Here is a 15,954-nt window from a genome sequence, read left to right on the forward strand (position 1 = left end):
AGGTAGTGCGGACCTTTGTCCCCCGTTGTAATCTGTCATGCCTATCTTCTCCCCACTGATTGGTAGTTGGTTCAGCCCGGACCGCTTATTAGAGATGAACCATCCAGCTCCACTGGAAGGCACCCCTAATAAGGACATGTTCATGAAGCATGGATTAATCGCCATAGCCTATAGCAAACTATGGCATAAATATACGAGAAAGGATCAGAAAAGGCAGTGGCCACTGAGAGGATCCTTCGATGAAGATAAAATAAGCGCACTAGAAACAGCCCTTTGTAACAATAAGACAACGCCCACTATGCTTGATAGTCTCGGCATGTGGCGCAAAGAAACGGAACAACGTAAAAAGAGAAACGAAATTAGATTAGAGAAAGAGCTACGAAAGGCAGCTCACCTAGCTGCTAGAAAATTAGAAGAAGAGATAAAGGAGAGAGAGGAAGCTAAACGGAAACAAGAATCCGAAACATCGAGTCAGTGTCCTGTTAGAACACCCTCTACGCTCTACCCTGAATTATCCTCGAAACAGCGAGCCAACGATGATCTCTTATTAGGTCCTCCAATCATCTACATGCCCCCACCATATGCCCCTTCCCAACCTTTAGCGCAGCACCCGCCGCCCCCAAGCACTGGCGAGAGTAGTACCAGGGCCTCGGTCCCCATGGCCTCCGCGCCGGCCGAACTCCTTGTACTAGATACAGCGCAAGCAACAATGTTAGATGACCCTGAGGCCCGAAAGACAGATTCCACAAGAACGAACAGGTTGAGCAAAGATGTGCGAGCAGGGATTGACAAGGTAGTAAGGACACTAGTAGAACGAAAGGAGAGTGAGGAGCACATCATGGATATGTTCAACTCATATGCTGGGAGCCATAGACGGCACTTTGTTGTACGTTTATGTTATCATGCCCTAAATGCGTATGAGGACCGATACCGAGACAAAGGTCCCAAGAGCCTAACGACTCTGTATAGAAAGGTCGATATCGGGGATGAGGGCGAGTGTGACGTGATGGACCTCCTTGTGCGTACGCTTGAGGTTTTCCGCCACCTCACTGAACAAGGGTTGGAAGCTAAACCTACGACACCTGTAGCGACCGAACCACGAATAGAACAAGCTAGCACCATGATGCCAATAAGAGAGGCTGCCCCCTACTGGGTTCCCCCACGAGGTCAGGGAACACACAATGACGTCAACCACCAAGACGCAAGAGGGAGGGTAGTGTATAACTGGGCCTACCAACCATGGGATCGGCAAGATATTCTGACGTTCCGAAAATCTCTGCCCGATTTACGTAAAAACCCCACTGCCTTCTATACTGAACTAGGTACAGCCTTAGGTTCAACGATTATGACCCTAGCTGACATCGATTTGTTTTTCAGGTTATGTCTGCCAGCTGATGTGTGGAAGCAAATCTGGAAAGTCGACCACCTTGAGCTATTTGGACATACCTGGTCACAACTCGATGGCATAGATAGACAACGAGAGCCTGGACAGAAGCCTTTGAAATCCATTTTAGAACTCCCAGACAAAATTGTGCAGAAACTGAAAACCCTGATCCCAGAAAAGAAAGTAGACTGGTCGATAGTAACGGCCTGTCGTCAGAAACCCCAGGAAGACGTATCAGAATACTTCTCCCGGTTTGAAACGGTGTTCTCCGATTACAGTGGCCAGGACATGACCACTGCAACCGGACATCATCTGTTTGTCCAGAATTATGTCAAAGGTCTGTCGCAAGAAGTCTCTCAAAAACTGCAGGCCAGCGAGAGTAGTTGGACAGCCTCCAAACCCGCGGCTATCCTCCAGATGGCCCAATATTATGAACATCAGAAAAACGAAAATGATAGGGCGACTGAGAAAAAGAAAAAGGACTTGAAGGAGAGGGTGATGATTGCACAGTTGCAAGGGGTGACTATAGGACGAGAGCAGTACAAGGGAAATTACCAGACGAATGCCCCTAGGAACCCACCCCCTAAAGACCGTACTCCCGCACCCTATGTTGGACGTAAAGATATTAGCGAGGACCAGTGTGCATTCTGCAAAGGATTCGGCCATTGGAAATCCCAGTGTCCGGTTCTGTTGGAGATGAATAAAAATAGGGACCCCAAAGACTTAGCGGGTGGACTAAAAAATAGAGGACAGGGACGAGGGTCCACGAATGATACGAATACCGACAGATCAGGCAGACCGAATACATTTGACCGTCCCCGACAGAACCAGTACCAACAGTCTGACTGTGACGACACCCACGACTTCGCATAGGACTGCCCAGGGCAAGGGAGGGATCCAGTCGAGCTCTATGTTGACCAGCAAGGTCCTTATGTCACCGCTAAGGTCCTGGGTACGAAGTCTCCATTTCTGGTAGACACTGGCGCGACACGTAGTGCGTAAGCATGGGCGAATTTTGCGAATCTGGCGTTCGCGAATTTTGCGAATTTGCGAACTCGCAATCCGCAAAATCCGCGAATTCTCCCGAATTTGCAGATTTTTTTTTGTGTGTTCGCAAGGATTTCTGCCAGTTCGCAAGGATTTCTGACAGTTCGCGAGGGTTTTGTAACAGTTCGCAATTGCGAACTTACATGTCGGCTCGCAACAGTCACGATTATGTTGTTTCTACGTCTGGTTCATCATCATAGGTTCCCAGCACCCTCTGTTTCACCCCTGCCACCCTCTGTTTTACCAATGCCACCCTCTGGTACATCAATGCCTTATGCCACCCTCTGGTTCATCATCACTGTAGATTATGGGGGGAAAAAGCTGGCATGAATTAATTTGGGGTTGATTTATTAATGTGTTACTGTTTTAAAATTCCAGTCTGGCACCTGCATCCTTATCTGTAATTTGCTTTCTGTTGCAGTGCAATTTTTTTTCCAGGACCATTGTGGCCTACTTGTAGCTATTCTATGAGCCTGCTGTGAGGGTCAGAGCAGGGTCATACAATTGTTGCAACTAGCCACTGAACAATTGTTGCAACTAGCAACCTTAGTAGTGCGTTATCTAAACGACTGATTCCAAGGGCACCCTTGTCTGGCTCACTTGTAACATCGATAGGTTTCGATGGGACGCCCTCCACTAACCCCTTGTCCTCACCGATCTCCTTTGACTTAGAAAATAACATCACTGACACGACGTTTTTGCTTTCTTCAAATACCCCTGACGCCATTATGGGACTTGACTTGCTGAAGCATTTCCGAGCCACTATTAGGTGTTCGCAAGATCGAGTTCGGGTCTTTCTGTACGACAACCCGGCTCTGCTCAGACTTTGTCCTTCCCGACGCATGTTTTCCATCACTAACGCTGACTCGTCCCTACTTGACACTCTGCCTCCGTATCTGTGGGCCAAAACTGACTCGGACGTAGGACGCATGATGATCAACCCAGTGCACATAACTGTTCGACAGGACGCAATACCCCCAAAACGTCCACAATATCGCATATTGCCCGAGGGCGAGAAGGCATTGGTAAAGATTATTCAGTCCCTGATAGACGCAGGAGTGATAGAGGAAGTAGTTAGCAATCTTTGCAACAGCCCTATCCTACCCATCATAAAGAAGCAAGGAGAGGGAGATGAGAAAGCGTACCGCTTCATCATCGACCTACGAGAGGTCAACAAAGTAGTTGTACCTCAGTACCCCGTGGTCTCAGACATCACCACTATTCTGACCCTGATTCCTTCCACTGCCACCACCTTCACTGTCATTGATCTAAAGAACGCTTTCTTCTCTATCCGCATCCACCCAGATAGCCGATACCTATTTGGTTTCACCCTAAAAGCCCGCTCATATAGATTCTGTTGAGCACCCCAAGGCTACACTGAAAGCCCCAGCATCTACAGTCAGGCCCTCAAGAGACAACTGGACGCAGTCCAATTACCAGATGGAGTGGTATAGATACAATACGTCGATGACATCCTTTTGGCGGCCAACACCACTCCACTTGCAGTCACAGCCACCATCCAACTCCTGCACTTCCTTGCGGAAAATGGCCACAAGGTCTCCAAAAAGAAGCTGCAATTCTGCCAACCCCAGGTCACTTACTTAGGCCACCTCTTGTCCAAAGACGGAAGGAAACTTACTCCAGACCGAATCCAAACCATTCTAGAGACCCCTGTCCCTAAGACCCAGAAACAAGTTCGCTCCCTACTAGGCCTCGCTTCCTTCTGCCGACAGTGGTTACCGAATTTCAGCCTCATTGTGAAACCGCTGCTTTCTCTGCTAACTAAAGATGTCCCTTTCCCACTCCCTTGGACCCCTGAATGCCAATCCTCCTTCATAGAGCTAAGAGATGCCCTCTGCTGCCCTGTTCTAGGAACCCCCGATTACACAAAGCCTTTCTCCCTCTACACTCACGAAAGGGAGGGATGTGCTTTGTCTGTCTTGACCCAGTCCATTGGCCCAAAGCAACGACCATGTGCTTACTTCTCTGCCACTCTTGACCCCGTAGCCAGAGCTTTGCCTGCCTGCCTTCGAGCTGTAGCTGCCACTGCTATCTCTATCCGACAAAGTGAAGGGATCGTGCTCTCGAACTCCCTCACGGTGTTAGTACCCCATGCGGTTGACACCCTCCTGAACCAGACTAAGACGCAACACCTGACGAGTGCACGACTGACTGGATACGAATTGACTCTGCTTGCACCCCTGTTATGGCAGAGTTTTTGGCTCTATTTAGCAGTGATATAGATCTTAGTCTTGCTCACATCTATTCTTAGCTTGTGTTGGCCCTTTTAAGCCCTTTCTTCCAGACCTAGAAGAGGATAGCTGCTTAATATGATGATAGATCCCTTATTCTTGACTCTAACCTGTCTATTGCCTATTGGCTTTGACATACTTGACACATTGGTATGGTTTATGTAGGTATTCTGGCAGAGCTAAGAGGCATTTCATCCCTTTCAGGCCTACAGGCCTAGAGCTAGAGGGACTCCATCTTGATGGAGCTGAGAGGCTTTTCAGGGTAAAGGTAATGTTTATAGTTAAGGCTGTTGTGTGCTAGAGGAAAATCCAGTTAGGACCGCTTCTTATCCGAGGAATGTGTTTTTCTCTTGGGCCCAGACGTAACATGCAGATGCGCACTGTGGTTGCGTGGAAGCCTGGGAGCTGGCACAGGAATTCGGTAGGAGACAGCCCTCTGTTGGAAATTTCCATGAGGGGAGGGGAATCCTTATTAGTGAGCTACAGGAGAGGAGGAGTGTTCAGTTCAGCTTGGAGGTCAGTTCGGCGTGGTGTTCATTCCAGCTTGTGTGCAGAACAGCCTGGAGCTCAGAACAGCTTGGAGCTCAGTTCAGCTTGGAGAGAGAGAGAGGATATCTGCTGAAGCTGCAGAATAGAGTGCAGTTCTTGAATGGAGAAAGAAGGCAGACGATTGCTGAAGATGAGGAGAGAGAGAGCAGTGCAGAGGGCATCAAAGAAGGCTGTCAGCTGGAGCAACTGAACCAGAGGCGTGGTGATGTGGTGAAGGAGGGAGAGACAGAGAGAGCCCTAATCCCACCAGAGGCAGAGAGAGCCCTGATCCCACCAGAGTCAGAGAGAGAGAAATCTTCCTTCTAATAGGTGAGGTAGTCTGAACTAGTTACACTTACACTTACACTTTAATCTTTTTCTTATTCCCTAGGCTATTGTATGTCTAATCCTTTTCTTTCAGCGGTGTGTTAAAGTTACTGCTAGTTATAGAGACCCCATAGTTTTGTATATGTGTATTTTGTTATTGCTACAATAAACATCCCCATTAATTAGTGAATTAGTGTGCATGAGTTTTTTTATGATAAAGCTAGCCTGGCTTCTAGCCAGTTGCCGGTGAGCCACTGATGGATCAGAAGGGGGTAGGAGCGCTTAAATCAAGAAATAACCCTTAGTGAAGAGACATATATCTGAAGGTGTTCATAGGAATGTGGTCGTCGTTGATATGCGGCGTTAGTGAGAACGCTGGGTTGGATTACCAGCGTGGATACCCACAGGATTGTGGCTTGTGTAAGTGAGAGCGTCAGGGGGGATACTGGTATGTAGGTTTGCCGGATTGCGAACCGTTTGGAAATAAGGGAGAGCACTGGGGCTGCAGACCCACGTGTGTAGACGCACCGGATTGTGTGTCATATCTGCCCCAGGGTAGATTAGTCTGGGTCTGAGTGGCCGCGAGACTATACGTTATCCTTAGTAATCAGTGAGTATTCTTAGTATCCCTATAGATTTAGTGGTGTTTCTAATAATATGAGCTTGTATATTGCGAGTTCCCCATCCTCAGGTAGGTACCCAGGTGCCTGGATAGATGGTCCTGAGGAGGGAGGTGGTTACGTTCTGGCTGGGTTGGAGGGGCCCCTAGGGGCTGATCCCATCTAATCAGAAAACCCGACCATGACATCTGGCGTCACGAACTGCTTACCTATCCTGTGTGTCCTGGCCATGTGCTTAGAGAGTTTCCCATGTGTTGTGAGGGAGTGCCCTGAGCGCCGGTTCCATCTGGCGTAATGTTGCAGTTTATGTAGCCTGTGTGACCTATGGGCTTGAACAGTTGCAGCGTGAGGAGATTGCATTACATCAGGCATTTGGCTTATTCGGGGTGGAAGGAATGGTTTTCATCTTGGTGTTTAAACTGTCAGGGTTGAAGGATGGCATTACATGAGGGAGCCAGTTACATCTTTGTAATGGTCCAATTGTATAAATGTGTGTACAAAATGCTTTTAAATTGCCCATTAAATTGCTTGCTGCATCTGCTTATGCAGTGCAATGTGAAATGTGTTCATTGTAATATGATTTGTGGAGTTCTTTGAATATAGCTCCTTGTAAATATGGCTAATGAATAGCGCCATGTTATTGTGGCTTGTGAGGTGCATGTTCTCATGTTGATCTACTGTGTTCCTTGTGCATTGCGCCTTGGATATATTGTTTGTGAAAAGCTTGTCTTGTAAATATGGCTTGTGAATAGCGCCATGTTATTGTGGCTTGTGAGGTGCATGTTCTCATGTTGATTGCTGTGTTCCTTGTGCATTGCGCCTTGGATATATTTTTTGTGAAGAGTTTGTCTTGTAAATATGGCTTGTGAATAGCGCCATGTGGTAATGGCTTGGACAGGGCATGTTATCATTACGTTTGGCAGGAGAGAGCTGGATCTCTCTCGGGTGCTTGGGGATAACGTTTTGAAAATGTGTGTACGTGTTATCTGTAAACGTGAAGAGATGTGCTCATGATTTTCCCATGTATCTGCAGTCATTGGGAATTGATTGTGCTTGAGCTGCCAAAGGGTTAATATCTTGAATTGAGATGGCAGTCTTTATTTTTAAACATGCTGTTTTACCTTGCATGGTTATCTGAACTGACTATAAAAGTCAGTGGATTATTTTAAGGATTGGTGGTTTGATTTTGACTTTTATTGATTCCTGGGTCTGCCTATGTGCTTTGTCAAGTCAAGTCAAGTCATAAAATTTGTATAGCGCACTACATACCCAGAGGGTTTCAAGGCGCTTAGGAAGGGGAGGAGGATTATTTGTCAAATATCCACGTTTTAAGCTGCTTTCTGAACGCTAGGTGGTTCTGGGTGAGGCGAAGGTAAGCGGGGAGTGAGTTCCATGTTTTAGCAGCCAGGTATGAAAAGGATCTGCCTCCCATGGTGGTCTTGTTGATGCGAGGTACAGTGGCGAAGGCTTGGCTGGAAGAGCGAAGTTGGCGGGAGGGGGTGTAGAAGGACAGTCGAGAGTTGAGGCAATCTGGTCCGATGTCGTAGAGTGATTTGTGTGCGTGGGTAAGCAGTCGGAAAGTGATCCTCTTATTGACGGGTAGCCAGTGGAGGTCTTTAAGGTGACCAGAGATGTGTTCGTTGCGTGGGATGTCTAATATGAGCCTGGCTGAGGCGCTTTGGATTCGTTGTAGTTTCTTCTGGAGTTTAGCGGTGGTACCTGCGTAGAGGGTGTTTCCGTAGTCCAGTCGGCTCGTGACTAGAGCGTGGGTGACTGTTTTCCTTGTTTCGGAGGGGATCCAGCGAAATGTTTTTCTGAGCATGCGAAGAATGTTAAAGCAGGAAGAGGATTTGTCAGCTTCTTGACGGAAAGGTAACATCTTGTGCTTTGCGAAGGGTTCTGTTCATTTCACATTCTTTTTGAAATGCGTCTACGAATTTGTGTGGGTTTACCTTGGAACGGATGTCTCCATGTGTCTGACTCCTAGGGGTCGGTCGGTTATAAATCAACCAGTCGGATTGAGATAAGGGTTTGCACGGAGAGAGCTGTGTTCTTTTGAATGTGCTTCTTAATATGCATCCATAGACGTGTGGAGAATTATTTTTGAATGCATGATTTAAAATGAGTGAAATGTTAAGGAGGTGGCCCGTTAGAATGCATGCTACGGGCTGTTTTTATTAATTATTTCTTTGAGGGTTTTCCATCTAGAAAGGAATGTGCTGGTTGCAGTGATCACAGGTTGAGAATAATCAATCTTGCCCGACAGTGCATGGTAACATGTGCTTTTAATTAGTGAAAGGCAACCGTGTGCTTTTACAATAAAATGTATTCTCATTGTTATTCTCCCAAATGCAAACTGAACTTTTTTTTAAATGTGACTGTATGCAGCAAAACCGGCATTGGTAAGTTAACCAACTCAGTTAGAAAATAAATGGCTGTTTATTAATATATGAATGTGGCCCTTTTATTAGGTTCAATTTAAAAGTTTGCGCTATAAATTACATTGTAATGCAAAATTACATGATGCCCCTGGTTGAACAAAATACAATGGTGAAATGTGTCTGCATTTTATGTTGTTTTAAAATTATTTCTCTTTCAACAGCTGATAATATATATTTTTAATACCTTGCACGATAAACGTGCGGCCTGATGGATATATCTGCAGAGAAAGGTTAAACCCAATAGTCCATGTTAATTCGTTTTTTTTTTTAATGCAGACTGTATAATCTTGTGTGCAGAACTAAGTTGCCCCTTACTAAATCAATGCCCATATTTTAATGTCTTGCCTTTAGCTGAATTAGTTAGACAAAAGTCTTTTTAGAAAGTGGAGCTTTTAAGTAGCAGTACATTGTAACAGAATTGTTTTTTTTAAAATGCTAGCTTTCGTTAGTTAGAGCAATCAGGCCTGGGAACAAGTTTCCAAAGGAATTTGTTTGTCGACCTTGGCAGACCAGCTGGTTTGTGAAGACGGGTTTTTTCCTCTGCAGTCTTCGACTGCAGCCTGTTCTGTTATGATTGGCTATAATCCAATTTTGTTCCGCGGACGGCATGTTTATGTAAGGGTGGGGTGAACTCGCTCTTTCTGGCTGTCAGCGCGGGCAGCTTCATTGCCTGCTGATAAGGGATTCTTGCAGACTCTTGGCCCTTGGAGTTAGTTAGATACAGTAGGCTTAGGCGGGCTTCTCTGATCAGGGAATGGGAGGCTTGCAGCCCCTGCTCCTGCTGTGAGATCATCATTTGGCAGTGATTCAAATTACTTCATACTGTAGCCTGGCTCCTGCTCTGAAGGGAGGGGCTGTCTCATAGAGGATTAGGGTATGTTAGGCCCTTCTGAATGTACTTAAAAATTAGATTTTGAATGTTTTTAATTAATTAGGATATTTTCTTTTCAATAATGAAAGGCACCCGGGGTGCTTTTTTAAATAAAAAATTTTATTTTGCAAGATTAATGATACTTGTTTTCTCGTCCTAGGATTGCTGGGTTGTGGGGTTGGTGCGTGGGTCGGCCCCCCCCCACTTCCTTTCTTATTTTAGTTTTTTACTTTCATGTTTTTATGTTAGTTTGTTATTTTTGGAAGATGGAACCAGACCAGACCACACCAGACCGGAAGGGTGGTGGATGGCCGCATCGGAGGAAGTGCCCGGATACCAAAGATGCTGGGTGGTGACCTACACTGATGTCCCAAAATTGACATTGGACTCTTTTTTTTTTTTGGATGAAAAACAATTACATTTTTTTTTTTTTTTTAATTTGTGACAGACTCCATCATCATAAATTTCCCAAAAATGGATTTGGTTATATAATTCCTTGGCCTGCATTATTCCCATGTTTTTTCTTTGCAATCACTACGAGCAGGCCCCACTTTTAAAAAAAACAACAAACATGTCACCTATTATAGTTTTCCTGTTTTCTTCAAAACAGTTTTTGCCAATGAAGGACTCTTTTTTTGAATGGTGGTGCACACATGTGTTCCACAGTGTGATGTGAAATGGCTGTTTTAGGCTTGGTGTTACACCAGCTATCTTGTAGAAATGGGGTTGTCTTTTACTGTTATTACATTTTCACCTTGATTGATCAAAGGGTGGTTACCCTAGACTTTAGGTTGTCCTGGGAGGTGTGTCTTTTAGTATGATTATGTATTAATGTTTGCCCAGACCTTGAAAATGATTTGTCATGTCTATTTCTCAGATTTCACCAAAATGTTAGCTTAAATTGACCATAGTAGGTAGGCCTCATTTAGGCCCATTGTTATTTTCATCCCACGAACAAGCCCCTACACCAATAGATTTTATGAGTCATCATTACCTTAAGTTGACCATAGTAGGTAGGCCTCATTTAGGCCCATTGTTGTTTTTATTACACATTTAAGTCCCTACACCAATAGATTTTATGAGTCATCATTACCTTAAGTTGACCATAGTAGGTAGGCCTCATTTAGGCCCATTGTTGTTTTTATTACACATTTAAGTCCCTACACCAATAGATTTCATGTGTCATCATTAGCTTAAGTTGACCATAGTAGGTAGGCCTCATTTAGGCCCTTTGTTGTTTTCCCATTAGAAGTTGAAACACATCTAGTTCTTAAGTTGTCCGAAGTAGGTAGGCCCCATTTAGGCCCCTTGCTGTTTTCATTCAACACATAAGTCCCTACATCACTAGACTTCACCAGTTGTCACTAGAAGTTGAGGCACATTTAGTTTGAGGATTCTTTGGTTAGTTTCTGTTGTTATCAGATCCAATCTTAGATATGTTTCAGCATTCAAGTCAAGGGTGCTTTGATTTGTTTTCAGTTGGTTGTTAGGTTTGTATTCCCTACAATTGAGTTTCAGGTGGAATTTCCTTAAGTTGTCATTCTTTTTAGAGAGTTTTTTAGTTTTTTATTTGTTTATAGATTGTGTTGATGTTTGTTTTTATGGATGTTGTTGTTTATAGATGTTCGCAAGATAAGGATCTAAGGGTGGAATGTTATGGCAGAGTTTTTGGCTCTATTTAGCAGTGATATAGATCTTAGTCTTGCTCACATCTATTCTTAGCTTGTGGTGGCCCTTTTAAGCCCTTTCTTCCAGACCTAGAAGAGGATAGCTGCTTAATATGATGATAGATCCCTTATTCTTGACTCTAACCTGTCTATTGCCTATTGGCTTTGACATACTTGACACATTGGTATGGTTTATGTAGGTATTCTGGCAGAGCTAAGGGGCATTTCATCCCTTTCAGGCCTACAGGCCTAGAGCTAGAGGGACTCCATCTTGATGGAGCTGAGAGGCTTTTCAGGGTAAAGGTAAGGTTTATAGTTAAGGCTGTTGTGTGCTAGAGGAAAATCCAGTTAGGACCGCTTCTTATCCGAGGAATGTGTTTTTCTCTTGGGCACAGACGTAACATGCAGATGCGCACTGTGGTTGCGTGGAAGCCTGGGAGCTGGCACAGGAATTCGGTAGGAGACAGCCCTCTGTTGGAAATTTCCATGAGGGGAGGGGAATCCATATTAGTGAGCTACAGGAGAGGAGGAGTGTTCAGTTCAGGTTGGAGGTCAGTTCAGCGTGGTGTTCATTCCAGCTTGTGTGCAGAACAGCCTGGAGCTCAGAACAGCTTGGAGCTCAGTTCAGCTTGGAGAGAGAGAGGATATATGCTGAAGCTGCAGAATAGAGTGCAGTTCTTGAATGGAGAAAGAAGGCAGACGATTGCTGAAGATGAGGAGAGAGAGAGCAGTGCAGAGGGCATCAAAGAAGGCTGTCAGCTGGAGCAACTGAACCAGAGGCGTGGTGATGTGGTGAAGGAGGGAGAGACAGAGAGAGCCCTAATCCCACCAGAGGCAGAGAGAGCCCTGATCCCACCAGAGTCAGAGAGAGAGAAATCTTCCTTCTAATAGGTGAGGTAGTCTGAACTAGTTACACTTACACTTACACTTTAATCTTGTTCTTATTCCCTAGGCTATTGTATGTCTAATCCTTTTCTTTCAGCGGTGTGTTAAAGTTACTGCTAGTTATAGAGACCCCATAGTTTTGTATATGTGTATTTTGTTATTGCTACAATAAACATCCCCATTAATTAGTGAATTAGTGTGCATGAGTTTTTTTATGATAAAGCTAGCCTGGCTTCTAGCCAGTTGCCGGTGAGCCACTGATGGATCAGAAGGGGGTAGGAGCGCTTAAATCAAGAAATAACTCAATCATATAGTGTGTATATCTTTGTCCCCATACAGTGAGGGTAATCTTCTTTCCTGGTAGGTATTACTGTTTGAACAGATGCTACCCCTGATCAGGTAAGTAATAGTGAGGGAGAGAGGAGACCTGTAACTAAGGGACCACGGTAGTACACTCTCCCATAATCCTGTAAACAGCGTCTTCTGTTCCAAAGCATAGGTAACCTTTTTCTCCTAGTCAGATGTTATAGCCAGAACAGATGCTGCCCTTGATCCGGTAAGTCTGAATGAATAGGAAGAACAGGGAGCCCTTGAGCTAGGGAATTGTTGACACTAAGTAACTCGGCTATCCCATAATATTATTGTAGTAGCAGACCCTTAGTGAAGAGACATATATCTGAAGGTGTTCATAGGAATGTGGTCGTCGTTGATATGCGGCGTTAGTGAGAACGCTGGGTTGGATTACCAGCGTGGATACCCACAGGATTGTGGCTTGTGTAAGTGAGAGCGTCAGGGGGGATACTGGCGTGTAGGTTTGCCGGATTGCGAACCGTTTGGAAATAAGGGAGAGCACTGGGGCTGCAGACCCACGTGTGTAGACGCACCGGATTGTGTGTCATATCTGCCCCAGGGTAGATTAGTCTGGGTCTGAGTGGCCGCGAGACTATAAGTTATCCTCAGTAATCAGTGAGTATTCTTAGTATCCCTATAGATTTAGTGGTGTTTCTAATAATATGAGCTTGTATATTGCGAGTTCCCCATCCTCAGGTAGGTACCCAGGTGCCTGGATAGATGGTTCTGAGGAGGGAGGTGGTTACATTCTGGCTGGGTTGGAGGGGCCCCTAGGGGCTGATCCCATCTAATCAGAAAACCCGACCATGACAACCCCACATCACCCTGAAAAGATGCACCACACTGAACCCAGCGACTTTGTTACCCCTACCAGAGAACGATCCCAATGTGTCCCCTGTACATGACTGCGTGACCCTCACGGACGAACAGACTAGGAGTAGGGTCGACCTCAGAGACACAGCTTTCCCTGACCCAGACGGAGAGCTGTGGGTAGACAGTTCTTGCATCAAACTCCCCGATGGCACCACCTCAGCTGCTTATACAGTTACCACAGCCCGAACTGTGGTAGAGACAGCCCGCATCACACAACGATCTGCACAGGCAGCAGAACTGATTGCCCTCACACGAGCATGTATCCTGGCAGCAGAAACCACAGCAAACATTTACACCGACAGCCAGTACGCCTTCGGGGTGGTTCACCATTTTAGGCTCCTTTGGAAGGAGAGGGGATTCCTGACCTCACACGGCACCCCCATCTTACACGGAGATCTAGTCTCCGCCTTAACTGAAGCAGTCCTTCTTCCCAAACAACTTGCAGTAATAAAATGGCAAGCACACAAAAAGGTGACAGACATCATTGGACAGGGAAATGCCCTGGCCGACATCACTGCCCGAACCACAGCTGAGAATAGGACGACGACACGCATGTACGTGACCAGGTCACAAGCAGAGAAATGGATAGACCCTAGGGAAACTATTAGGGACATCCAAATGGCCAGCTCGCAACACGAATTGACTGAATGGGCACGGGTGGGACTGAAAAACGATGAAGGCTGCTGGCGGACGAAAGACACAAACAAATGGTTGCTACCCGATTCATACCTGATCCCCATACTGACCATGGCACACTCCCCTGCACACATAGGATCAGCCCCTATGACCGAGCTTGTCTCCAAAGTTTGGCACAATGACAAGATCGCAGACTCCGCCAAACGTCTGGTCCAACAATGCCTGATATGCCTGCAACACAACCCTGGGAAAGGAACTGTAGTACCCCGGGGAGGGTTTGGGGTTCCCAATCATCCGTTTGAAGTCATGCAGATGGACTACATCCAGCTAGAAAGATGCCAAGGCCTGAAGTATGTACTTGTTGTAGTGTGCGCATTTAGCAAGTGGGTGGACGCCTATCCAACCCGTGACAACACTGCCATGGCCACTGCAAAGGTACTACTAAAAGAATTCTTCCCTCGTTACGGCCTTTGTCGAATTTTGTGGAGCGACAATGGCCCCCACTTCGTAGCCGAAGTTATCCAACTCATCTTGAAGGGGTTGGGTGTAAAACAAAAGTTCCACGCAGTCTTCCACCCCCAATCTACTGGACTAGTTGAACGACATAACGCCACACTGAAACTCAAGCTAGCTAAGATAGTGGCTACCACAGGACTGAAATGGCCAGACGCTCTCCGACTGGCATTGCTATCAATGCGTTCCACCCCCACCAAACACCACTTGACACCTTACGAGGTCGTTTTCGGCCGGCCCATGAGCATTTGGTCTGCACCAAAACCGACTTCCATTCATGACGTCCCGGACGTCCTAATGTCTGATTACTTGTACAAATTGACCAAGACACTGTCTGTTATCCACCAACAGGTGCTGCATGCCATTCCCGATGCTTCCAGGGGTCCCGGACACGTCATCCAACCCGGGGACTTCATGTTGATTTGAAACTTCCAGCGTGCAAAGAGTCTGGAACCCCGGTGGACGGGCCCCTGGCAAGTCTTGATCACCACCCGAACAGCTCTTCGAGTGGAGGGGAAACGCAATTGGGTGCCTGCACACCACTGCAAGAAGATCACCTCGACTCTGACGACGACCGAAGACGTGGTTACCCAGGAAGAGCTCCTGAACAAAGACCGACCATAACTGAACTGCTATCCCGATATAGAGACACTTGAATTAGCTAAATTTCCCGATCCCACTGTGCCATCCAGAGAAGGGTATAACCTGCGACGAAAGGAGGGAGCTTCGGCTAAGCAGACCACTGACTAAGTCATAATTTTCAGAGCGGTGGCCTAAGACTACTAAGGCTGTCAGGAGAGAAGCCAGACAAAGTTTGTGGTTCTACCAGCTACCGAGCCCCCTTGAAGATGATGGAAGCGCCCGATAAGAAGATGATGGAAGCAACCGGCACGAAGATGACGGAAGCAACCGGACATCCGAAGATTCGCTACAGAAACCCAAAGACTGACAAAATCCACAGTTCAAAGACTATTGCACTTTTTATTGCCCTTCTCTTTTGCCTCCTCCTCATGACCACCCTCTGGATTGTGGAAGAGAGCGCACCAGCTCATGAGACATTCCTGACCACTGCACAGCCTACCACAATGAAGGAACATTATCTGATTTCTCTTTCACCCCAAATCCGAGAAAGGCTTAAGGAGTTTTGGAACAACTCCTTCGTTCAACTGCTGCACCAGCACAATCTTGCTACCAATGCCACCACCTGCTGGATCTGTGGGTTGCTACCCCACGCCACTGGACATTCTATACCCTTCATCCTTCTCAGTTCACAGCTCCTGCCTTGCTTGGCTGATCCTCTTGCAAGAAAGCTATAGGGATAATGCCACCTCCAGCAGAACGATGACACATTTCTTTCATGAGATCTGGCAGAACAAAACGAAGAAAACTGCTGCACACTTTTGCCCACAGACATCCAACGATTCTATCCACATGGACATCCCCGTCAAAGAACGGATTGAAATGCAGGTGTTCAACAATCCGACCAGACCCACCTTCTCCTACCTCCGGAAACGAACAGCTGCCACCCTGACTGTGGCCCTATCCGTCATCAACGTCAC

This window comes from Lissotriton vulgaris, chromosome 5 (genome assembly GCF_964263255.1).
Source record: "Lissotriton vulgaris chromosome 5, aLisVul1.2, whole genome shotgun sequence".
Classification (NCBI taxonomy): Eukaryota; Metazoa; Chordata; class Amphibia; order Caudata; family Salamandridae; genus Lissotriton; species Lissotriton vulgaris.